Source organism: Erythrolamprus reginae, chromosome 1 (assembly GCF_031021105.1).
Source record: "Erythrolamprus reginae isolate rEryReg1 chromosome 1, rEryReg1.hap1, whole genome shotgun sequence".
Taxonomy (NCBI): Eukaryota; Metazoa; Chordata; class Lepidosauria; order Squamata; family Dipsadidae; genus Erythrolamprus; species Erythrolamprus reginae.
In genome coordinates, this window is record NC_091950.1 from 179,067,459 (window position 1) to 179,094,264 (window position 26,806).

The window sequence follows — 26,806 nt, forward strand, 5'->3', positions numbered from 1 at the left end:
GGCGCTCCTGGCTGCCGCGCGGCCGGCCCAGAAAATCATGCTGTGGCCACACAGCAGCGCCGTCGGTTTCGTGTTAGCCTGGGGACCTGCAAGAGGACACAGACACAGAGAGGTTACCTAGCCTAAGCCCTGCCTAGGATCCTCAGCGGGCCTAACATAACCCAAATATGCCGCTGACCGCCAGCGGCCGATCTCCCGAATCCGATGGGCCGGGAAACCAGAAAGTGCCGCGCTAGTGGCGGCGCCGATATGGAACGAATGCGTTCCATAACCGGCGGGATCCATGCCCACCTGGGCCATCGCCCTAGATACTAAAGCCCAGAACTGGAAACGTGTCAGAGGGGTACCGTCACAATGCCTAAACAGGTACCCCTGACCTGACCCCCTCATACCACAATAAAGCCGTAGGGCGGCCACCGGACACACCGACTGGTCGGTGGCCGCACTAAGTTGTAAGGCAACCCCTCTGTGCAGCTGATCCGTTTTAGACCTTCTCACTACAAGGGACACCCCCCCTTGTCTAAAGGCCAGATCAGCGAACTGGAAGGCCCGGAGCGAAGTGTCAGCCTGAGACGAAGCCATGGCCTCGCTGACCCGAAGGGCCCCAAAGAACATGACACAAGCCGCTGCCCTGAAAAGACGGGCCTCATACAATGAGGAACACAGACTGCCAAAAACCACGTTGATTGATGACAGCTGCTCCACCGTCAGGGGCTGACGAGTGTCACCTGGGGCCCCCGCTTGCTCCCTAAGCCAGCCCTCCAGCATCTTCCGGATGCGAAAGTCACCCGAAAGATCTGCAAACCCCCCCGCCTTGGACAGAAAGGCGAGGCCGGCTAACCGGGACCGGATCGTCCTAACTGACAGGCCACGCTGCCTAAGTTGGACGCAGAACTCGGCCAAATGCTCTACAGGGACAGGCCAACTAAGCTGGTAACCCCTGCCCTGCCTAAACTCCCCAAACTCCTTACCTGCACGCTGGTATGCCCTGAGGGTGCCGGGCGCTACAGACAAGGAGATTGCCCGGGATGCCTCGCCTCTCCACCACTCTGGATCCCTCCCAGACTCCAGAGGTGGCTGGGGAACGCTTCTGGCAGTTCTCGGGCCCACGGGGCCAGGGTCCGAAACCTGGACAACTGACCACGGGACAAGGCATCAGCAACCCCGTTATCTAACCCGGGGACATGCTTAGCCAAAAACAATGCATTTAGAGACAAGGACCTGTGCACAAAATGGCGGACAAGCCGCATGACCCTGTCGCTCTTTGAGGACAGGGCATTCACCACATGGACAACCGCTAGGTTGTCACACCAAAAGTGCACAGTCTTGTCCCTAAACTGCTCCCCCCAAAGCTCTAAGGCCACTATTAAGGGGAAGAGCTCCAGGAACGTAAGGTCCTTAACCAACGAAGAGGCACTCCATTCCGGAGGCCATGCCGACCAGCACCACTGGTCACCTAACACTACCCCGAAACCACAAGTCCCCGCGGCGTCGGAGCAGAGCTGCAACTCAGCTTCCAACAGAAGCTCGTGCCTCCAGAAAGACAACCCGTTAAATCTATCCAAAAAATCCCGCCACACGCCGAGGTCAGCCCTGACCCCGGCGCAAAGGCGGGTACGATGATGGGGCAAACGGAGCCCCTTCATCGCATCATACAACCTCCTGGAAAAAGCCCTTCCAGGAACAACTACCCGACAGGCAAAATTAAGAATGCCTGCCAGTTCCTGAAGCTGCCGTAGGGTCACCTTCCGGCAGCCCAGGACCTCATCAAGCTTCCGCTTAATCTTTACCAACTTCTCTAGGGGCAATCTGGAAGATTGCTCCTCTGAGTCCAATTCAATACCCAGAAAGGTAATCCTGGTGGCGGGGCCTTCGGTCTTCTCAGAGGCTAAAGGCACCCCTAATTGAGCACAAAGGGCTTCGAAGTCCCGCATCAAAGCAAAACATTGCTCCGAATGCGCAGGCCCCGCCAAAAGGAAATCATCAAGGTAGTGAACGACCGTACCCAGGCCACTTTGCCTCCTGAGCGCCCACTCCAAGAAGGTGCTAAAACTCTCGAAAAGAGAGCACGAGACAGAGCACCCCATGGGCAAAGCTCTGTCCACGTAATAGCCCCCCTCGAAATGGAAGCCCAACAGCTCAAAGTCGTCTGGGTGTATGGGGAGGAGCCGGAATGCCGACTTAATGTCGCATTTACCCATAAGGGCTCCCACCCCACACTTCCTAACCATAGTCACGGCTGCATCAAAGGATGCATACCGGACTGAACACAACTCGTCAGGAATGAAATCATTCACTGACTCCCCTTTTGGAAAAGACAAATGGTGAATCAACCTAAATTCACCACTCGCCTTTTTGGGGACCACACCTAAGGGAGACACACGAAGATTCGGGAAGGGCGGCTCCGAGAAGGGCCCCAGGACCCTGCCTTCGGCAACCTCCTTCCCAATCTTCTCCCTAACAATGTCTTCATGACCAACAACCGACCTAAGGTTGTCAGACATGAAGGCCTTCCTAACACCCTGATAAGGGATCCTAAATCCCTCTGCAAAACCTAGCAAGAGAGCGGCCGCTCTCGAGCGAGGGTGGTAGTCGCCCAACCAACCCTCAAGCACCCCTAAATTAATTGGGCTGGGCCCCTTTTCCCCCAGCAGGTGGGGGAGGCTTTGGGGGACCCGAGCCTTTCTTTTCAATCCCCTTCTTGGGGCGGGGGCACACGGCTGCGGAATGGTTTCCCCCACAACTTCCGCAGGCGTGACGAAACCTGCAAATGGGGCGAAAACACGCCCCCTTTGCAGCGAACTCGTGACATATTAAAGAGGCACCCTTACTAACGGCACCCGCCACAGCCTTGGCCGGCGCGGGCGTCGCAGGCTCCTCCTCCATAAAGTGACCGCTATCGGTCCTATCACAGCCCTCCTTCCCTGACATATGAGTGGCCTGGAACCACAGGTCCGGAACCACCATATCCCAAGGCAAGTAGGGGTCATGGGCAATACGCATACGGAAGCCCTTGTCGTAGTGCCTCCATATGGTCCCCCCATACTCAAAATGGGCCCTCGCTATCAGGTCGATGTACTTCAGCAAGGCAGCGGCCCTCCCCGGCTGCCTCTGAATGACCACCGACGCAAAGGTCAGAAATGCATACAGCCACGAGCTGAAGCATTTCGTGACCTTTGTCTTTTTCACCTTCTCCCCAGGGACAACCTCCTTATCTTGTTTAGGGACCTCCCTGTTCAAGATGGAGAACAAATCAACGTACTCCCCCCGCCAGATTGCCTCCTTAACTGACGGGTGCAGATGGTACCCTAGAGGTGTGGCGGGCAACCCACAAGGGATGGCCCCAGGCTTGATGCTGGCGAACGGGTCCCACACCATGGTGGCCCCCGAGCCCAGCACCCCAAGCCCCGGTGGATACATGAATGGGACCGGTGGCATAATGGCCGGTGGAGGAGGAATCCAACCCCCCACCCCCGCCCCAGGTGGGACAGGCACCCCCAGCGCCCCCACTGGCGGAGCTGGCGGGGACCAAACCTGACCACAGGTGCCTGCAGCAGCCCCCGTGACACTGTTGCCACCCCCCATAGCTGGCGGGATGAACCCGGGACCCTGGATGGGCAGTAGCGGAGATGTGCCTGCATGTGGTGCAACCTCACCTGCCCCGTAAGGGGTAGAAGCCATCCACGGTGGGCCCATCCTGGTTGGGCCCTGGAAAGATGACCATTGCCCAGGCTGGGCCATCTGTCCAGCATGGCCCGTCTGCCCGGTGCTGCCCGCCTGTCCGGTTCCCGCCATCTGTACTTCGTGGGCCACTTGCCCAGTTGGGGCCGACTCCTCTTCGGGGTCCGCGCCCCAAGCTGCGGTGGCAGCCGAGGAAAGCCCCTCCGGGCCTGCCCCCGACCGCCACCTCTCCAACTCGTCGAGCCGCTCCAGGACCCTGGCCCAGGAGAGAGAAGGGGACACCTCGGGTTGAGGGACTGTGGGCATAAACCCTACCACCCCCCCAACCGGGATCCCCCCCGGGGGCCCCTCTGCCGCCGCCCGAGCCCGGGCAGACGGCCTGGCAGCCCTCCTAGGCCGCACCACAGGTTGGGCCGGGAGGGCCTTAGCTGGCCGCTTTTTAGGTGCCATACCACTAAAATCTATCTTTCACACAAAAAGGAATAGGGCGGGACCAAGCCCTCCCCCAACGGGCCCTGCACCCTGTGGGCAAAGGCCTGCCAGAAGCAGCAGGCCTCCGCAGAACAAAGCCCTCCCAAGAGGCTAATCCCACCTCCCAGTGGGCAACAAGGCCCGACACCAGGCCTTTATCCTAGGCCACAAGCCACCCCCAGGACACCACAAGCCCGCGGGGCCTCCCAAAGGCAGCACCCCCACCACCCACAAACAGGCAATGAGGCTCCAAACCGGAGCGGAGTCCAGCCGATGCTGGCTCCGCTAAACGCTGAAAAGGCTCTTCGCTTAGACCACAGGCCACAAAATGGCGCCTCGCACGAGGTCGCCACCTAAAATGGCCGCCGGAGCAGACGAACGAACGTCTGCTCTGTAGATCGGTCCGGGCGAAAAGGAAGAGCCTCGGGCCTGCTCGCCCTTATATAGGGCAAGCAGGCCCCGCCCGGACCAATCAGGGCCTTAGCCAATCAGGCCCTGCTCTCCCGAGCGAAGTCTCGCATCGCGAGACTTCGCCCGGGATCCAAAATGGCGGCCGCCATGAGGGACCGTGTCTCCCGGTCCCTCCAGCAAAGCCTGCCTGCCGGGTAAGTCCGGCGCTGCCCATTTCAAATTAGTCTTCGAAGATCTTTTAGAAGTATAATCTAAATAAGGAAGTCATTCATTCAAATGTTTTTCTCTCTCAATCCCAATTGTGTCAACTATATAAATAAGAGACAGACTGTGTGTGTTTCTGATTTTTCTTTTTTTAAAAAAATATTTTTTATTATTTTCAAAATAATAAGACATAACAAGACAAACCAACATAAAATAGACGTAACACATAACATGAAAAGGAGCTACAATTGCTCCGCTCAGTATTGAAGTCATCTTAATACAGAAAAGAAAAGTTGATTATTATTTAAATCAGATCAGAAAAGTAAACATCTCTATAATATTTCTTTATATAATCTATTCTATATCTAATACATTTGACTATTAAACTTTGTACTTCAACATCATTAAACATTTCTTTTGTTCCACCAACAATAAACCTTTTGCCAAGTTTTATAAAATTCTGTCTCCATTTGATTATTCAACCACCTCATCGTCATATCTAATTCTGCGCATTGCATAATCTTACTAAAAACCTCATCATCCTTAGGAATTTCCATATCTTTCCATTTTTGTGCAAAGGCAATTCTTGCAGCAACTAGAATATAAATTATTAAATAATATATTTCTTTTTTATATTTATCCTTTGTAATACCTAATAAAAAGAATTCTAGGGTCTTCTTAATTTCTCGTTGTGTTATTTCTCTTAACCATTTTTCTACCTTATTCCAATAAATCTTTGCTTTCGGACATGTCCACCATAAATGAAAGTATGTACCAATTTCTTTTTTACATTTCCAACAATTAGGGGATATATTTGGGAACATTTTTGAGATTCTAATGGTGGCAAGTGCCATCTATAAAACATCTTTATTTGATTTTCTTTAAAAGAAACTGATTTAGTTATCTTCCAGTTATATGTCCAGACCTTTTCCTATGTATCTATATCTATTTCTTTTCCTATATTTTTTCACCAACTTATCATATTATCTTTTAAAATCCAGCCTATCGCCCTATAGTTAATCAAGTATTTATATACCTCCCCTATCAATTTTCCTTGGTTTTTGATTAATATTTTCCCTAGTATATTATTGTCTTTCTGAAACATGTATATTCTTATATCTTTTTGGAATCTTGATTTAATCTGTGCATACTGTCACAAGTCAGTTACAATCCCTGCCTGTTGTAACTCTTGTCTGGGTTTTTGTTTCAATTGGCTATCTAATACATCCCTATACTTCCAAATTTTACCTTCTTGTAGTAAATTTGGGGGGCATGTAGCTTCTATTGGAGAGATCCATTCTGGCATTACTAAGAAATGATTTTTCCTTATTGTATTCCATTCATTTAGTAAAGCCTTTGTAAAGACATTGTATGTCTTTTAAGGTAAGAATGTTGTTTATACTTACCGTACCAAATAAAAGCATGCCATCCTATCATTAAATCGTGTCCTTCGAGATTTAATAATCTTCTATTTTCTAAAGTTAACAATTCTTTTATCCAAGATAAAGCTGCTGCTTGGTAATACAACTTCCAGTTTGGAAGGGCGAGTCCATCCCTCATCTTCAAATCTTCTAAGGTGCTTTGTTTTATCCTTATTTTTTTCCCTTGCCATATAAATTTTTTTGTGATCTTAGTCAATTCTTTAAAAAAAAAATTATCCCGGATTGATTGGGCTTACCTGAAATAGGAACAGTATTTTGGAAAGAATATTCATTTTTATTGTAGAAATTCTTCCAAGTAGGGTTAATTGTAAATTATTCCATATTTCTAGATCTTTTTTAATTTGACATAAAAGTTTCTCATGGTTATCATTCTTTAATGATACAGTTTTGGCTGTAATTCAAATACCTAAATATTTTACTTTCTTTGTTATTTTCATGCTTGTCAACTTCTCTAATTGATTTTTCTGTAAATCTGTCATATTTTTAGTTAATAATTGCGTTTTTTCCTTATTAATTTTCAAACCCGCCACTTTTCCATAATCATCTATTAATTCTATTAATTTTGATATTGATGTCAAAAGATCTTCTGTTATAAAAACTACTACGTCTGCAAATGCCTGAGCTTTGTAAGATTCTTTTTTAATCTCTAGTCCTTTAATATCTCTGTTGGCTCTTATTTTTATTAATAATGTTTCTAATGTTAAAATAAATAACAATGGTGAGATAGGGACCCCTGGTCTAACTCCTCTAAATAATTCTAATTGTTCATTATTTAAGATAATTTTGGCTGATTGATTTGAGTATATAACATCGATGATATTGAAAAATTTTGTGCCAATTCATCTTATTTAATTGCATTTTCATAAAAGTCCAGTTAACGTTGTCAAATGCTTTTTTAACATCTAAAAATACTAACACCATTTGTTTTTCAGGGTGTTGTTCACAATATTCCAATGTATTTATAATTGTCCTTAAATTACTTTTAATTTGTCTGCCTGGAAGGAATCCATTTTGATCTTCATGGATTATATTATTCATAATATTTTTGAGTCTAATTGCATATATGGAAATAAAAAATTTGTAATCTACGTTCAACAGTGATATTGGTCTATCATTTTGAATTTTTTCCTTCTCCGTTCCTGATTTATGTATCAATGTTATTAAGGCTTCTGACCAGGATTTGGGTATTGCTATTATCTTGTTAAAAATCTCTAACATGTTCGAAATAAGTGTACTGCTATTTAATTTGTAAAATTCAGCGGGTATAGCGTCCAGACCTGTGGCTTTGTTATTTTTCTGATTTTTAAGTATTTGTTGTAATTCAAGCATTGTAAATGGAGCATTAACTTTTTGTCTTTGATCATCTGTTAATATTGGTAAGTCTATGGAATTTAAGAAATTAAATATCTTGTCTTCTTTTATTTCTTCTTTTTGATATAATTTTTCATAAAATTCTAAGACTATTTCCTTCTTGTCATCTAGTCTATGTCTTATTATACCTTTATTATCTACTAATTTCTTTATTGTTTTAGTTTCTATATCTTTTCTCAGCTTGTAAGCTAACCATCTTCCTGGTTTATTCGCATGTTCAAAGTATTCCTGTTTAGCTCTTTTTATTTTTGCAGCTATTTCTTCTTGTTCTATCAGGTTTATCTTGTGTTGTTCCATCTTCCTTTTAACTTTATTATTACAGTATATGCATTGCACTGTAATTCTAATTCTTTCCATTCTTTCTGTAATTGTTGATATTGTTTCTTTTTTCCCCTATTTTTTTTTGCTGTGTAGGAAATTGTCAATCCCCTGATATATGCCTTTGCTGTGTCCCACAAATTTTGTGGCGTTGTCTCCTTATTCTTATTTATACTGAAAAATATTTCTAGCTCTTTTTCGATCCATTATAAATATTGAGGGTCTCGCAAGATATTTCTATTCATTCGCCAAACATTTAATATTTGCTTTCCTTTCCAGTAAATTATTAATGGGTTATGATCTGCCCAGGTTTTTGTTTCTATTTGAATATCAGTAATAAATTCAGATGTATAGGCTGGGGCCCAAGCCATGTCTATCCTGGTCCATATTTTATGGGGATTAGAATAAAATGTATATTGTTTATTTCATGGGTGGCGTTCATGCCAGACATCTTTTAGCAATAATTCTGAGCTCATTTCCCAAAACGTTTTTGGTAAAATTGATTTCTTTTTCTTTTCTTTCTTTATACCTGAATGATCCATTTGACTGTTTGAGATTGCATTAAAATCGCCTACAGTTATCATATTTTCAATTGATAGTTCAATTATTTTATTGTGTAATTCTTTGTCACTCGGTGCATATATAGATATACAGTCATACCTCGTCTTACGAACCTAATTGGTTCCAGGGGGAGGTTCGTAAGACGAAAGGTTCGTAAGACAAAACATTGTTTCCAATAGGAAACAATGTAAAGTCAATTAATCCGTGCAACCAAACCCCCCCCCCGCAAAAAAACGGCGTTCGGCGACTGCTGGGAAGCCGCACGGCTATTTTAAAAGGTGACAGCCGGGCTGGGGGGCTTCCCAGCAACCTCCCGAACCCCGAACCCGGAAGTTCAGCAAAGGTTCGAGGTTTGGGAGGTTGCTGGGAAGCCCCCCAGGCTGGCTGTCACCTTTTAAAACAGCCGCGCGGCTTCCCAGCAGCTTCCTGAAGCCGAACGCCAAACCCGAACTTCCGCGTTCGGCGTTCAGCGACTGCTGGGAAGCCGCGCAGCTGTTTTAAAAGGTGACAGCCGGCCTGGGGACTTCCCAGCAACCTCCCGAACCCTGAACCCGGAAGTTCGGCAAAAGTTCGGGGTTCGGGGGGTGCTGGGAAGCCCCCCAGCCCGGCTGTGACCTTTTAAAACAGCCGCGCGGCTTCCCAGCTGTTTCCTGAAGCCGAACGCCAAAGCCGAACTTCCGCATTCGGCGTTTGGAGACAGCTGGGAAGCCGCGCGGCTGTTTTAAAAGGTGACAGCTGGCCTGGGGGGCTTCCCAGCAACCTCCCAAACCCCGAACCCGGAAGTTTGGCAAAAGTTCGGGGTTCGGGAGGTTGCTGGGAAGCCCCCCAGGCCTGCTGTCACCTTTTAAAACAGCCGCGCGGCTTCCCAGCAGCTTCCCGAAGCTGAACGCCAAACCCGAACTTCCGCGTTCAGCGTTCGGCGACTGCTGGGAAGCCACGCGGCTGTTTTAAAAGGTGACAGCCGGCCTGGGGGGCTTCCCAGCAACCTTCCGAACCCCGAACCCGGAAGTTCGGCAAAAGTTCGGGGTTCAGGGGGGTGCTGGGAAGCCCCCCAGCCTGGCTGTCACCTTTTAAAACAGCCGCGCGGCTTCCCAGCTGTCTCTCGAAGCCGAACGCCAAACCCGAACTTACGCGTTCGGCGTTCGGAGACAGCTGGGAAGCCGCGCGGCTGTTTTAAAAGGTCACAGCCGGGCTGGGGGGCTTCCCAGCACCTCCCCAAACCCCGAACCCGGAAGTTCGGCAAAAGTTCGGGGTTCGGGGGGGTGCTGGGAAGCCCCCCAGCCCGGCTGTGACCTTTTAAAACAGCCGCGCGGATTCCCAGCTGTCTCCCGAAGCCAAACGCCAAACCCGAACTTCCGCGTTTGGCATTCAGAGACAGCTGGGAATCCGCACAGCTGTTTTAAAAGGTGACAGCCAGGCTGGGGGGCTTCCCAGCAACCTCCCGAACCGAACCCAGGGTTCAGAAAAATTTTGCCTCTTCTTACGAACTTTTTTCGAGTTACGAACCGGCGTTCGGGAGGCTGCTGGGAAGCCCCGTCGCCTGGCTGTCACCTTTTAAAACAGCTGCGTGGCTTCCCAGCAGTCTCCGAACGCCGGTTCGTAACTCGAAAAAAATTCGTAAGAAGAGGCAAAATTTTTCTGAACCCCGGGTTCGTATCACGAGTTGTTCGTAAGACAAGGGGTTCGTATCTTGAGGAACCACTGTAATGACGAGAGGTTTTGGTTTTAATTTTAATTATACAATTAAAATTCTGCCTTCTTGGTCACTGTATAGTTGTTTTGTCTCTATTGTATCTTCGACATACATTGCTATTCCTCTTTTCTTTTGATCTGATAGGCTTGTATACATATTTCCTAATTTTTCTATTTGATTTTTTAATATGCACTTCTTGTAAGATGTTTATTTGTGCTCTTTGTTTTTTAAGTTTTGCAAATATTTGGTTTCTTTTTTTGGGATTATTTAAGCCATTTACATTTACTGAAAAGGTTTTATGTCTGACAACATCTCTATTTATAATATTTCTTGGTTTCTTTAGGTTTTCAAAGTCTGCTGCTTAATACCAGTTCTTGTTGTGTTTGTGTTTGTTTTCTTCTGGCACCTTGTATTTCCTCCCTCTTTTTGCCGGATGCCCCCTGCTCTACTTCTTTCTCTATACATAGTTGTTCAGATCTACTCATACAGCTTTTTTCATAGAACACTCTTGCTTCATCAATGTTCTCCAACTTCATTCTAGCACCTTGCCAATATAGAGAAATACCTTCAGGGATGAGCCAACGGAAAATTATGTTTTCTTTGATTAATATTCTAGTAAGGAAATAATATTCCTGCCGGCTTTCCCTCACTCTTTTGGGGACTTGTTTTAATGTTATAATATCTTTTCCTTTGTAGTTCAGGATTTCACTTCTTGGCCATTTTAAAATGTCGTCTCTTATTGTCTTCCTGATAAACTTGATATGGATCTCCCGTGGTAAATTATGTTTTCTGGCATAGCTAGTTTGAACCCTGTAAATTTCGTCAATTTCTTTTATCAGTTCTTGAGGGTCCATTTGTAAGATCTCACCTATTATTTCAGCCATTTTTGAGCCTAGGTCTTCATATTTTTCTTCCATTATATTTTGAAATCTTAGGCCGTGTGAGGCGCGTTGTAGCTCTAGATGAGTTATTGCTTCGTCAAATCCTCTGTTGATTATACTTGTGTGTTCTTGAAAATTATCAATTTTCTGTTCTGCTTTCAGCATCTTTTCTTCCACTGTTTTCATCTGTTGTTCATTAACTTTTAAAGTTTGTTGTATAACTTCCATTTTTCCGTCCATTACTTTCATACTTTCTTTTACGTCTCTCACTTCAACTTTTAAATCTCCCATTTGTACTTTCAGGTCGCCCATTTCTATTTTTATATCTTCATGGTGTTTTCTTGCTTCTTCTCTATTTGTTTCCAGAGAAATTTGAGTTTTCTGCATGAAGTCTTGAATAACGGCCAAAGAATCTTGGATGGTCTGGAGAGTTGGCTGGGCCGAACTTTTCTCCTTATCCTTGTCTTTATCCTTAGCTAACATAGTTGTTATTGACTTTTGTTGCAGTGGAGATGGCAATGGGGATCCTTGGGGAGTTGAAGATGGGGTTGAAGTCTGTTTTTTTGTGGTTTTGATTATAGTTGACGCGCTTGACATCCTAAAAACATTTCTCAATCTGCTAAAATTAATATACTTCCAAAATGACATATACTTACTGACTTAGATATTTTTCTAATCAATACATCAAATAATTTTTAACTGACTTAATTATTAAAACTTCAAATAATAACCTTTATCAATATAAGTACAGTGAACCCTCGAGTTTCGTGTCCTCAAGGATCGCGAAAGGGCTATTTCGCTAGTTTTCAACCCGGAAGTAAACTCCACCATCTGCGCATGCGTGCCCTTCCACGCATGCGTAGATGGTGGAGTTTCCCCGCCGGGCAGAGGCTTCCCTGGGTCTTCCCCCTCTTGCCCCGGTAAGACCCCAGCGACGGTGGGCTGGAGCGCGAGCTTGGGGCACCCTAGCTCCGCTTCCCAGCTGGGAAGCGGAGCCGGCAACAGCGTGGGCGGGCGGGCGGCGCGCGCGAGCTTGGGGCAGCCTAGCTCCACTTCCCAGCTGGGAAGCGGAGCCGGCAACAGCGTGGGCGGGCGGGCAGCGCGCGCGAGCTTGGGGCAGCCTAGCTCCGCTTCCCAGCTGGGAAGCGGAGCTAGGGTTTCCCCAAGCGCGCGCGCACCCCAGGCGCGAGCAACGGGGTGGGCGGGCGAAGGGCGGGCGGCAGTGGAAGTAAAAACACCATCTGCGCACGCGCAGATGGTGTTTTTACTTCCGCACCGCTACTTCGCGAAAAATCGATCATCGCTTGGGGTCCTGGAACGGAACCCTCGCGATGATCGAGGGTTCACTGTATAGCAAGCCTAGTTTACCTAACTTTTTTATAATTAATTAAAACAAATCTATTCAATTATATAAAATTACAGTAGTAAATAAAGCAGAAATAAGGAAATTAAAAAATATAACGTACTATAGCAAGAGAATATAAAATAATTAAACAGCAAATACAATAAAAGGAGAAAGGCAATTATAGTTAATTAATTGTTGTAACTTAAAATAGTTAAAGATACTTCTAAATACAAATCTAATATCTATCAATATATTTGTTATAGGTCAATTAATCAATTATCAGTTAATATATGTATGACTATATGAAAAAGTAAATAAAGTAGAAAAGAAAAGAAAGAATGGAAGCAGTAGTGTAAACAGTACAATATGGAGCAGGGGTATACCAGAATGCGAGGGAGGAAAAAAAAAACCCTTAGCAGTTCATTTTAGTCTTCAAAAATACTTAATTAATAATAAAAAGAGGAAAAATACTATATCAAAAGATTAATATGCTTTAACTATACTTAAATTCTATGCAGTCCTTTGCAGGCCTTCTTATGATCCAAAAGATAGTAAAAAACAACAACAGAGTCCAAATCAATCTTCTTTTTATTTTCAAATAATTCCATTAATTCATGGAGGCAAAATTTATGTTGTCCTGTAAACCCAGTTGTATTGTCCAAAATTTGTAGAATGTATATAGTCCAATTTGCGGTTTGTAAAGTCCAATTTATATTCAGGCAAATAAAAGATAAAAATTAGAAAATAGAGAATACTTTGGCAAAGTCCTTATTATCCTTATAATTCAAATTTGAAGTTCTTCAATGCAAAGGGAATTTTATAAAAGTAGTGCACTTATCCAGTTATCAGCTTTATCCAATTGTCCAATTTGTCAGCAATTCAAATTGTCCCAAATAGTCAAGACATAATTTAAATCCACAGTTTATTTCTTACACACTGTTTGTCACTGTCCTTTTTACTGTTTCCTTAAATCCATTTTAAAAGAGGAAATCCAGCAACTATAAATTTTCTTTTAAAAAATAATAATAATAATAATAATTCAAAACCATATCCCCCCAGTTCTTAAGTACAATTTTTTTTAAAAAAGTAAAACTTTCCGGGGATAGGATAAACAAAAAAAAAATGGTTTAAAACAAGTTAGATGGATCTTTTGTTCTTTGTTCTTTCTATAATCATGTGAGGCAAAACAAGTTCAGGTTTGTAAAATTCCACTCTCATGGGCAATTTCCTTATAACTTTCACTTTTCTTAAGCGCCTTAGTTAAATCGTACAATCTTTAAACAAGTAATCTTGTAGAAATATATTTTTCCCTTTACCTTCTCTTCTTTTCTGATGATCTATTTATTCTGATCGACTTCTTGATTCTATGTTCTCTCTTCCTTCTCTGTGGTTGTGCTGCTATGGCCAAGTGTCTGGCATGTCCGGAGCTCAGTTCTTCTCGCCTGGTGCTGCAGGGCAATCCCTTTCCCTTCGGGGCATTTGCGAAATACCCCTCAGAATCTGGGAGACCCCCTGTTCTCGGACCAGTCCCTCCAAGACCGATCGGATTGCAAATAAGTGACCGCCAGTGAGAAAGAGGGGGCTCGGGGATGGAGCTCTGTCCTGAGCATCCTGTCACAGTGCCGCCGTCACACGGAATCTTGTGTTTCTGATTTTTCAAGAGGACCATGCTATGGTCTTCTAAGCAGAAAATTCAGAAAGATGTCTTATGAAATGTTTCTCTGAACGTTGTTAATAGTGGTTGCACACCTTTTGCAATATAGTGAAAACCATAATTAGAATCACCAGAGAAATACCAAGGTAGCAATGGCATAAATGTTCTGCAGAAGGTTAATATTCTGTTTAACTTCTATCTTATCTACAGTAAAAGAAACTTGGTTGGCAGTGCCATCTCTTACTTCCGCTATAAGTAAATTCTTGAGCACTCTACACAGTTACGTATCTGGAGATTTTGCATTTATTGCTGAGCCTAATATGACAATTTCCTTCTCTACAGTATGTCCTGTCAAATATGTTCACTGATCACTAAGTACATTTACCTAAATGTGGTTGCAACTAATTTAATTGAACTTACAAAATCGTAATACTGGAGCCATTTTTGTAACTGATTCTCTGAAGTGCTGCTAGGGACATTTTTCCTGTCAGGACTCCTGCTTGTTTTCTTGGATTCGCACTCTGAATGGAAATTGTACACACAAATGCAAATTAGTTGTGATGTGCATTCTTTTCTTTGAGATGGAGGTCAAGCAGAATCTGACAGATTCTCTGAAGGATTCAAAGAATTTCTACTTAACATGGCATATTGTCAGTATTTTTGTGAACTGCAGAAATGACTGGAGGTGATAACCCTCTGTAACTATTTTTCTCAAAATTTAGTTCATTGGACTATAAATCTACTTAATACTGGGTCACACTCAGGGGTGGGCAGCAGGCAGGATGGGGTGGAATGCAGTTCCACCGGCGGAAATGAAGATGCGTGTGCAGCTCCATCTGATCGGCGACTGTCACTTCCTGGATTACTGGTCTCGGCTCAGCTCTCCTTTTTTCCCCTGCTGCTGCTGCATCTGTTTTTTCTTGCTTTTTTCCTCTTTCCTCCTTCCTGGCCTCAGATGAAATGCCTCTCTCCAGCCCGGCTCCCCTCCAGCCTCACGTGGCCATCTCCTGCCTGAAGTGCAAGCAGAAAGTATGGGTAGAAGTGGCGCTGGCTGAATTTATGCTTCTGGCAGCACCCATTCGCCTAGATACCCAGCCTGAGGTGGGGGGGAGGCCCAGGAAGGAAGTGCGTAGCAAATTGTCACCCCAGCGAGCGACTCTGGTAAAGTTGTAAGTTGAGGACCTAACAGTTCACTTGAATGATGATAATCGTTCAACCACTCCCATCTGCTCACATGACCGTTAAGCCACACCCACAAAATAAGCCACACTCACAGTGTGGCAGTAAAAATTTTGGCTGCCCATTACTGGTCACACTCCATCTAAGACATCAGGCTCACAGTCTGGGTATCTAACTCTGTGTTTGTGTTGGCTATGGAAGCTCCATTTGATTCAAACACAAATGTTCTCTTATATCACTCTGCAAAAAAAGAAATTAAAAATGGAGAACCTGTATCACAGAATTTCACCAATATCTCAAATATTTTTTTAGTTTATATATTTATTTTTTTTAAAATTCAAAAATAAATGAGTACACAAAAGGAAAGAGAAAAAAATGATGACAAGACAGAATAAATGGGAAATAAAATATCAATAAATAAAAAAAACATTATAATTTTCTTTAAAAAATTTAAAATGCATTATTTATTTCATTGATTAAATAATTAATACAAAACTATTACTATTCATATCACACGTTTGTCATTATCTAAACTAAATGCACATGATTTTACAGAAAAAGAAGAAAAGAAAAAACATTTAAAAATTAAAAATAATAAATAAAATATTAAATTTTAGATTCCTTACCTTTTTTCTCATTGGTGATTAAATCAAACTATTTATAAATATTAAAATTTCTTCTAGTTACTCTATTATCTTTATGGCAAATATTTCTTCCATGAAAGCCCTATTATTAATTATCTTAAATTTGGCTTGTTGTGTGACATATAATATAGAGGAAAGCCATTCTTGCTTAAATTTAGTCAAATCTCAACTCTGTGTCTATACAGTATTGTTAATTTTCTCCTTGCAGCCTATTCCTCAAGTTTGGTTTCCCAGTCTGATATTGTCAGGAAAGTTGCTGTTTTCTAATGTTGAGTCAAATTTGCCCTTATGACTGGCAATATATATCTTAACATAATATTGTTTTTTTTTTTAAATGCTGTGTTCTTTCCAATTCTTTGGAATTATTTTACTTTGCAGCATATCATAAAATGTTCGTTTCATTCATTCACAAGTCAACTCTTCCTGCACAAAACTTTTTCCATCGTGGGATAAGAGTCTCAATATTATATTTGTTTTGTTAATTTTATATCTAGACAATTCACCAAAATCATTGTTTTATCATCTATTTTATGGCACTTTGAAGTTATAAAATGATTGCCACTACATTTTAGCCACAAAGCATTTTAATTTGTATTTCTCTGCCATGATTGATAATTTATCCATCTTTTCAAACTTTATTTGTTAATATTTCTAAAGCAAATAATAAAGAAGAAAGTGAACACTTTTGATATCTTTTACTAGTTGAAAAATTTATAGAAACTATTCCATTAGCTATGATCTTTGTTGTTTGCCATTGATATATGCTTTTAATCAAAGTGTTATTTTATTCAATAAGAAGCAAGTAGAAATGGCAATTCCAAATTGTCAATTTTTCTATATCCTTCAAATTTATTGCTCCCTTATTTGTTGATACATTATGTTATGTTTATTATTGTTATCCTAAATGCCATGCTTGAGAATAGAAACTGTTTGATCTATATGAATTTTTTTCCAGAAAACGCTTCCTTCAGCATTCATCTAGTATTGTTGTAAAAGTTTTGTAATCAACATTCAGTAAGGAGATTAGTCTATATAACTGTAGTTTCATTAGACCATTCCCTTTTTAATGAGTCATATGTATGCTTCTTCCCTAGTTTGCAGTATTTCCTTTGTCCTGTGGATTCATTCGTAGTACAGTGATCCCTCGAGTTTTGCGATCTCGATCTTCGCGAAACGCTATATCGCGATTTTTAAAAAAATATTAATTAAAAAAAAAACCACTTCCGCATTTGGCTTCAGGACTCAGCTGGGAAGTGGCGCGGCTGTTTTAAAAGGTCGCAGCTGGCCTGGGGGGCTTCCCAGCAAGCCCCCCAGGCCGGCTGCGACCTTTTAAAACAGCCGTGCCGCTTCCCAGCTGAGTCCTGAAGCCAAACACGGAAGTTCGCCTTTGGCGTTTGGCTTCAGGACTCAGCTGGGAAGCGGCGCGGCTGTTTTAAAAGGTCGCAGCCAGCCTGGGGGGCTTCCCAGCACCCCCCGAACCCCCAACCTGGGTCTTCCCGGCCGCCCACGCAAAGGGGAAACCCCGGCTCCTCGCTGATGCTCGCCGCTCGCCCGCCCGCCAGCAAGAGGGGGAAGACCCAGGGAAGGTTCCTTCGGCCGCCCAGCAGCTGATCTGCTCGGTAGCGCAGCAGCAGCGAGGAGCCGAATCGGGGTTTCCCCTTTGCGTGGGCAGCGGGGAACGCAAACTCCACCATCTACGCATGCGCGGCCATAGAAAAAAAGGGCGCACATGCGCAGATGGTGTTTTTACTTCCGCAACCCTACATCGTGAAAAATCGATTATCGCAAGGGGTCTTGGAACGGAACCCTCGCTATAATAGAGGGATCACTGTACTGTATTTCTTGTTATTCATCCTCCATTATTAAAAAATAAATATTAAGCTCCCCAAGCTTAATTTGTTTGATTATTTTTCTGTTTTCTTGAACTTAATATTTCTGTGAGCTGTTCATTTCATCATTGATATATTTATTCAAACCTGCTTCATCAATATTAGCCTTGGCACATAATTCTCGGAAAATAATTATACAGTTCTTCCATAATTTCCAATCTTGTAAGTAGAGATTTATTTCTCATATTTAATGTCAATATTGATTTCCTTTCATTTTCTAATTTGGTATGGCAAAGATTTCCCTAGTTCGTTAGTATTCTCAAAATGATTTCATTTGGCAACTTCTTTTTCCTTTGAAATTCTTCCATTTTGAGTAAATCTAGTGGTTTAAAGCTTTGCAGTTCTTTTGTCACTTGTCTTTTGGAGTTAATCTTGTGAATTTGTTCTAATTTTGACATTTTTGCTTCCATTTGTGACTTCTATAATATCCCTTTTTCTATTTTATTGCACATTTTATAAAGTTGTCTGATGCAGACTAGGCTTGTCTGATTCTAAAATTACTGTTGTTCTGCTTGTTTATAAACAAAAAAACCCAAATACTTCTTTAATTTCCAGAGTATGCTTTCCTGCTTAGGGTTATCAGATATCTGGCAAAGGGAAAACATGTCTTCCTTTTTGTGCTGCCATCTTCTGTCCAGCTTCTATAGCTTTAAAATGAAATATTGTCTAACTTTTGAGTGTCTTGCTTTGTTCTGAACTATTTTCATGGCATTAATTGTTCAGGCTTTCATGTATTATGAAGTTGAAAATTGTCTGCTTCCCTTTTTCCCCCATCCATTGATAGATAGTAGCCTACATTTACATAAGTTGCATTATTTAACTTATTTTCTGATTCTAGCAATTGGCCCCTTCAAATCTATTATCATTGTAGTCTGCAAATCACATGACTTGCCCTAGTTTTTGTGGTGAAATTTGAAAGCTGCATTGTCATCAATTCTATATTATCACTAGCAGCTGTCCCTCTGTTAATAGTAATTACTATATTCATATTGCTGATTGAGTAAATTGACTTTATAGAAAATGTAAATTTTCAGATTGTATGAACACTGAGTATTATTGCTTTGTTCAAGTCTGCAGTAAAAATGAAGCAAAGTATCCCGTTTGTGACAGTTATCTGTCCCTTGCTAATAAGGGGTCTACTGATTTGAGGTAGTGAGACAGTGAAGAGCACAAACATAATAAGGAATTCAGCTTCATCAAGCAAAATAACATCAATTTTTCAACCTAAACTTTCAACGGTATTTAAAAAGCATATCCTTTCAAAGCAACTTAAGCATTTGACAGTTATTCAATCATCAGTCACACAAATCACCACACTGGTTTGATGCTTACATTGTTTGAGGACTTAGAAACCACAAAAATTATAACAAGCTAGAATCAAAACGGAAGCAATTATAAAAAAATTTATTGTAACCCATATTATTTCCAGATTTGTAAAATCACTATGTAACATTAAATGATTTGAAATTGCAACTGATACCAGCAACCATGAAGCACAGAAAATTTTTCCACTTGTTCAGTACTGTACTCCAAATGAAATATCTGCTACCGTACCACAGTACTTATTGAAACCTTTGAAAAGATATTACCTGTACTCAAAATCTGTTGCATTCACAAAGGACAAAATTAATGTGACACAAGGACAGTTTTCCCCCGAATGCCATCACTGCTTAACAACCAATTCCCACAATGTCAAAATTTACTAAGACTGTATTACTATTATTATTCTTTTTCTTACTAGTATCTATCTCTTCCCACTTATTATGATAATCATGTTGCTTTTATCTTTCAATTTATATTGTTTTTATTTGTTTCCTAGTACGATTTGATAGCTTATTAGTAATTTTGACTATCGCTAAATGTTGTTTCTTTTTATTTTTGATGAATGTAGTTTTATTCTGCTTAAGTACACTGTGAGCACATACACCAAAGACAAATCCCTTGTGTGTGCAATCACAGTTGGCCAAAAAAGAATTCTATTCTTTTGGTGTCAGTAGTGTTGAGTCCTGGGAAAGAAGAGGCTTGAGGCAGGCTTCAAGACAAACAGCTCTTTATTGCAACTATCTACAAGATCCAGCAGAGAGCCAGGCTGACAGCTTCCCCCCATTTATTTATTTATTTACTTACATACGTACATACCTATGTATTGGTAGTATACAAAGATATAACAATATTTATATACATGATACTAGTAAGAGAGAAACATTAAGATGGGACTGTAGGCACGGTGGTGAACTTATGCATGCCCCTTACTGACCTCTTAGGAATCGGGTGAGATCAACAGTCTAAGGGTAAAGTTTTGGGGGTTAGGTGATGATACTACAGAATCAGGTAGTGAGTTCCATGCATTAACTACTTGGCTGCTAAAGTCGTATTTCCTGCAGTCGAGTTTGGAGCGGTTTACTTTAAGTTTGTATTTGTTGGGTGCTCATGTGTTTTGGGGATCTGTCAGATGGCTCAGCCAATCAGCAGTCTCCATTTTCCCACTTGAACAGTGGACCAAACAGTCTCAATATTCAACAAGTAGGAAGATGATAAAAATGTATTTTGATGCCTAAAGGAAATTCCTAACAGACTGTTAGTGGGTCTAGATACACTGGTCATGTCCTCCACACCTGCATTTGACATGGTGCTGATTTATAGAAAACCGATTCGGAGGCTTTTGTATTGAGGATAACTTGATTATTACAATTTGGATTGAGACATTAAAAATAGTTTTATAAATACATAGATATTAACTGTTAGCAATTATTGTTTTACAGTTAACTAAATGGCCTAGTGTATTTCCAGCTATTGAGATTATTTTCAGCATTGAAGGAATATTTTCTCTTTGTGTGCTAGTCACCAATTATAAAGAAAAATATTTCCATTTGGTTTCCACAGTGATAGATGTCTGTCTTCCAGGATAACATTTTAATAGTTGAAAAAAGAAAAATCATCGTAATAGAGGTGGTGTACCTTCCTCAGTCAACAGTTGGAAGTTCTAAAAGCCAATTTGAGTGAGATATTTATGAGAGGTCCTTGATGCTCTGAGCTTGTTTTTTAAGGAACTCTCATGAATCTAACTACAGTGTATAAGACACACCATTGTCCTCCCTAAAAGGTGCTGATAATTAAGGTGCGTCTTATACTCTGAGTGTAGCTCCCCACCCCAGCCCTAACTAGCTGCTAACGATCTTCCCAGCTCTTACCTTGCATGCTTTTTCTTGTTTTTCTCTGTGAAGAATGTTTTCCAAGCCCTAGGTTTTTGCAGGGTTTGTTTAATTACTCTAACTTGCTCTTGAGTAAGTTTCTTTCCAGCCCTAACCAGGTGCTAACAATGTTCCCAGATCTTACCAGCTTGCAAGCTCTTTCATTGTTACTCTCTGCCAAGAAGAATGTTTTCCAAGCCCTGTCTTTGCAGGGGGGTTTTTCCATTGCTCTACTTGCTCCGACTGTTTCTTTCCAGGTGCTAATGATGTTCCCAGCTCTTACTGGCTTGCAAGTTCTTTCATTGTTACTGTCTCAGAATAAAGGTTTTTTTAAGCCCTTAACCAGGGGATAAAATAATGTGTTGAAGCTGACCAGAGTAAGGACCCTAGTCAGATGAATACCTGGTAAGCAGATTCTTATCCTTATTTTCCTCCCCTAAAACTAAGGTGCGTCTTATATTCCTGTGCATCTTATAACTCCAAAATACAGTAGGTAACATTATCAGTGCTCGTAAGAAGAGCTGTTTTGTGTCAGTTTATATTCTGGTGACTTGCCTATCTGTGTGGGTGGGTGCGGTACTAGAGATTCTTTGATTAGGCTGATTACTGATGGCTCTTTGGCAGTTCCTGAGATATTAATGTTTCTGACCTTGTGAAGAAACTGTACGAAACAAGTCTAGAGAAAGAGTACTGGTATTTTGCAGAAGAGATTAAGTTAGGTATAAAGTGTGTCTTAAGTATTTTGAAAAGCGATTGAAATCTTTCGATGAATTTCAGTGTTTTTGCTGGATGTGATTATACTCAAGGAAGGACAGTTCATTGGATGAGTTGTTTGTTAAGCATGCACAATGTACCTAAAGGAAAAGGGAAATACTGAGGCACAGTTATTTGACCAGCACTGCAATCTTGAAAGTATTTATAAAAGAATAAAACAACCACTTCTTTGAAGATCTCTTGCATGTACAACAGTGCACATTTCAGAAAGTACAAAAATGCAGATTGTTTCACAGAGTTGCTAAAAAAATTGTTCAATTTTCCTTCTGCATGCCTGGATGCATCACTGATATCAAAAGGATATGGTCTCTGATAAATGCTGAGTGGACAAAACAAAGACACCAGTTATCTTATTCTTCAAAGAAATCATTCTTACCAAATACAACATGAAGAATGTTATCTATGAAAAGCCTTTTTTTAAAAAATAAAAATTTGTTGGACCAGGTTGGATTTTTCTGAAAAGTACTAGTTTCCATGCATCTGTTTTGGAAATCAATCTGTTGGAAAAACATTGCAGTTGATTCTTGAAAAAGTAAATTATACATGTAGACCTAAGTACCTTATTATTTTGCAGGTTTTGCTGCAATTTTTGTCATAAATATCAGATCCTAAACAGTGGATCCTCCATTTACCTCATTTATCCTGAATGCCAAGAAAACTAAGTAGCATGTTTTTCTTTTCCAACATTTGACCTCCTTTCAAAATGTCTGTGTCCTCCTTTGCCTATTCAGATATTTGATAATCCTAGATTCCAGAGGTAACTATGGTATCCTTCTGCACCGGCTGGAGGGGTTGGGAGTGGGAGGCACTGTCCTTCAGTGGTTCTCCTCCTACCTCTCTGGTCAGTCGCAGTGGGTGTTAGTGGGGGGGGGGGTCAGAGGTCGACCTCTAGGTTGTTCCCTTGTGGTGTGCCTCAGAGGTCGGTCCTCTCCCCCCTGCTATTTAATATCTACATGAAACCGCTGGGTGAGATCATCCTAGGGCATGGGGTGAGGTATCATCAGTACGCTGATGATACCCAGCTTTACATCTCCACCCCATGTCCAGTCAGCGAAGCAGTGGAAGTGATGTGCTGGTGCCTCAAGGCTGTTGGGGTCTGGATGAGTGTCAACAGACTGAAACTCAACCCTGATAAGACGGAGTGGCTGTGGGTTTTGCCTCCTAAGGACAATCCCATCTGTCCATCCATCACCCTGGGGGAGAATTATTGACCCCCTCAGAGAGGGTTCGCAACTTGGGCGTCCTCCTCGATCCATTAGAAAACCATGTTTCAGCTGTGGCGAGGGGGGCATTTGCCCAGGTTCGCCTGGTTCACCAGTTGCAGCCCTATTTAGACCGGGAGTCACTGCTCACAGTCACTCATACCCTCATCACCTCGAGGTTCGACTACTGTAACGCTCTCTACACGGGGCTACCTTTGAAGAGTGTTCGGAAACTTCAGATCATGCAAAATGCACCTGCGAGAGCAATCATGGGCCTCCCTAGGTATGCCCATGTTACACCAACACTCCGCAGTCTGCATTGGTTGCCGATCAGTTTCCAGTCACAATTCAAAGTGTTGGTCATGACCTATAAAGCCCTTCATGGCATCAGGCCAGAATATCTCCAAGACCGCCTTCTGCCGCATGAATCCCAGCGACCGGTTAGGTCCCACAGAGTTGGCCTTCTCTGGGTCCCGTCGACTAAACAATGTTGTCTGGCAGGACCCAGGGGAAGAGCCTTCTCTGTGGCAGCCCCAACCCTTTGGAACCAGCTGCCCCCGGATATTAGAATTGCCTCCACCCTCCTTGTCTTTCATAAACTTCTTAAAACCCACCTCTGCTGCCAGGCATGGGGGAACTGAGACATCTCCCCCGGGCCTATACAGTTTATGCATGATATGCTTGTGTGTATATTTTCTTTTTAATAAGGGTTTTTTAAAATGACTTTTAATTATTAGATTTGTTTTCTATTGTGTTATTATTGTTGTGAGCCACCCCGAGTCTACGGAGAGTAGCGGCATACAAATCTAATAAATTGAATTGAATTGAACTAACTAATATCATTCATCCTATATCTAAAGAGTAACCTTCTTCCAAAATAGAATGTTATTAAAATTGAATTATGATCATCATATGTCATAGGAAAAAATACCTTCAAGAGAAGGTATAGGTAATCCTTGACTTACAACTGCAGTTGTTAGTTGTAAATCAAGGCACCCACATTACCAAGCCTGATTTTATGATGTTTTTGTGGTAATCATTAAGCGAATCATCATAGTCATTAAACAAATACCACAGTCATAAAGGCAAAAGTACCAGACACTAATAAAAGAAAACCAGCATAGCTAACATGTGACCTGAGGATGCTGAAACTGGTTGTAAAGGCAAGATGGTTACCAAGTATCCAAAATGCAGTCATGTGATCATGCGTGTGTTGGGAGGAAGTATAATACTTGGTTACCAAGTATCCAAAATGCAGTCACGTGATCATAGGTGTGTTGGGAGGAAGTATAATATTTTACAATAGCTCAAAGTGTTTTATAAACTATATGGTACTCGTTCCTGGCCTGTCATAATTTCGAGGGGTGACTAAATGTCTGGTCATAAATCAAGGACTATATTAGTATTTTACAAATCTAACACATGGCTATTTATGGAGTATTTATTTATTTATTTTTATTATTTATTTATTAGATTTGTATGCCGCCCTTCTCCGTATGATATATGTTTTGCCAAAAAGGTATAAATCTCTCTCTATTGGATTTTGTACTTTCTATGCATCTGTCAATGCCAATTTATTCATGTATTGAAAGAAATGTTTGCATAAATTTCCCTTATCTAGATTAAAACCTTATCTCTTATCTAGATTAAAATCTAATATTTTATTCATGTCTCCAATAACAACTATTTCTCCCTCTACTTCTATTAGCATTTGGAAAGGCATTTGTAAATTCGTTCTTTTCTCTTATTTGGCACATAAATACATGTTGCTATTATACCTTAAATTTCAGAATTAAGATTCATTCTGCTTTTTCTCTAACCGGTCCATTACTTCCCAAATTAGTCAATTAAAATAATTACAATTACAATTTTCTTAGTCTTTCCTGCAGCTAAATATCCTTATCCTAACTTTTTTCTGTTGTAACTAATATGCATGACCTATTTTTACATATTTCTTGTAAACAAATAGTAGCATTTTTTCATATACTGAAAATCCTTTTCAATTTATTGATGAGTTCAATCCATTCATATTCATTGGAATAATATATTCTCCATTTTTATTTTAATGTAATGCTGCTGCTATATCTACCGTATCTTTCGGTGTATAAGACGCACCTTTTTACCACCAAAAAGTGTGTCAAAAGCTGGTTGCATTTTATACAGCAAATGTTGCATAGGGGGTGGTCAGCGGCAGTGGTGGCAGCCTTCCTGGCTGGAGGCTCGGCCCAAGGAATGGGCCGAGCACCAGGCGTTTGGAGTAGGGGTGCCCCACGGTTGACCAGCAGGTATTGGCAGCTCAGGCGAGCGAGCTGTGGCAGGGTCCAGGCAGGTGCTGCCTCTCCCAGCTGAGGCAGCTTCAGGGGCACCATTGGGAGGGTGCGGCAGTCTGTGCAACTAATGCCTAGTGGAAGTTGAGGGTGGCACCCATGGTCCTTCCTCTCCTACTTCATTTTTCAGTGGCCAAACAAGGACCAGGACTCCTTCTCTGAGAACCGGATGCGGAGATCGGGCTGCAGAGGTCGCACTTTTTCCCTCTCCATGGCTCCAACTTCCAATTAGGAAAGAAGGGCGGCACGGAGGGACTATTTCCGGTGCTGAGGAGACGCCTTTGAAGCAAATTTGAGGGATTTTTTTGTTTTTATTTTTTCCCAAACAATCTGCAAAGGCCGGAGCTACTGCAACTGAAGCAAGACTGCTGCCAGCACCACCATGCTCTCCCCCTTCTTCAGCTGCCAGCCCGGTTCTCCTGCCTCTTGGCTTGGGAGGAACTGAATTGCACAGGAAGTAGCAGCTGGTGGGAGCACACACAGACACACATACACCGGCAGGCATTGGCCGAGAACCCCTCCCAGCAAGCTGAAAATGGCTCAGGCGAACTGCTATTATTATTATTATTATTATTATTATTATTATTATTATTATTTATTAGATTTGTATGCCGCCCCTCTCCGTAGACTCGGAGCGGCTCACAACAATAACAAAGACAATGTAAGAACAAATCTAATAATTTAAAAAACACTAAAAAACCCATTATTAAAAGCAAGCATACACACAAATATACCATGTATAAACTGTATAGGCCCGGGGGAGATGTCTCAATTCCCCCATGCCTGACGGCAGAGATGGGTCTTAAGAACTTTACGAAAGGCAAGGAGGGTGGGGGCAGTTCTGATCTCCGGGGGGAGCTGGTTCCAGAGGGTCAGGGCCGCCACAGAGAAGGCTCTTCTCCTGGGTCCTGTCAAATGACATTGTTTAGTCGACGGGACCCACAGAAGGCCAACTGTGTGGGACCTAACTGGTCGCTATGGCAGGGGCTGGGCAGGTGCTGTCTCTTCCCGGCTGAAGCAGCATCGGGGGCACCTTTATGAGGGCGCAGCTGTTGGCGAAGGGCGCTCTGAGTGAAGCTGCCTCAGATGGGGAGAGTCTGCCTCTGCCTGACCCCTGCCACAGCTGATCCCCCAAGCCATTTTCAGCCTGCCGGGAGGGCTCCTCGACCAACGCCCACCGGTCTCCTGGGAATTCTGCAGCTGGCGTCCTCTGCTCTGAACACCCAGAGCAACGGAGGAAGAAGTGGAATTTGTTATTACTGCTCCAAGGGTGGGAAAGGTGTGTGACAGTGCTCGCGTGCATGCACTGGCACACAACCCTCAGTTCCCATGCGCGAGTACTGCAGGGCTCGGCTCCCGGACACTTGTAATGAAGATAGCAGATGTAATGACTTCTCAAGCCTCTCCCCCTTCTCTGGAGACCTTTCTCCCCCCAAACCACCTTTTGGACTACAAATCCCATCGGTCAGGCAGCCAATGATCTCCTCCTGTGCATGGAAGGCCACTAGGGTTGGGGGCTTGCCTCCCCTGCTGTGAAGGCTGACTTTTCAAAGTCTATCCCCATTATT

The 26,806-nt window shown here is 42.6% G+C and overlaps 1 protein-coding gene across 5 annotated transcripts in view; it reads left to right on the plus strand.

Annotated features, from left to right (window-relative positions):
• Positions 1–26,806, plus strand: part of KCNJ3 (potassium inwardly rectifying channel subfamily J member 3) — a 176,879-nt gene that overhangs the window by 58,840 nt on the left and 91,233 nt on the right. The window lies entirely within an intron of this gene.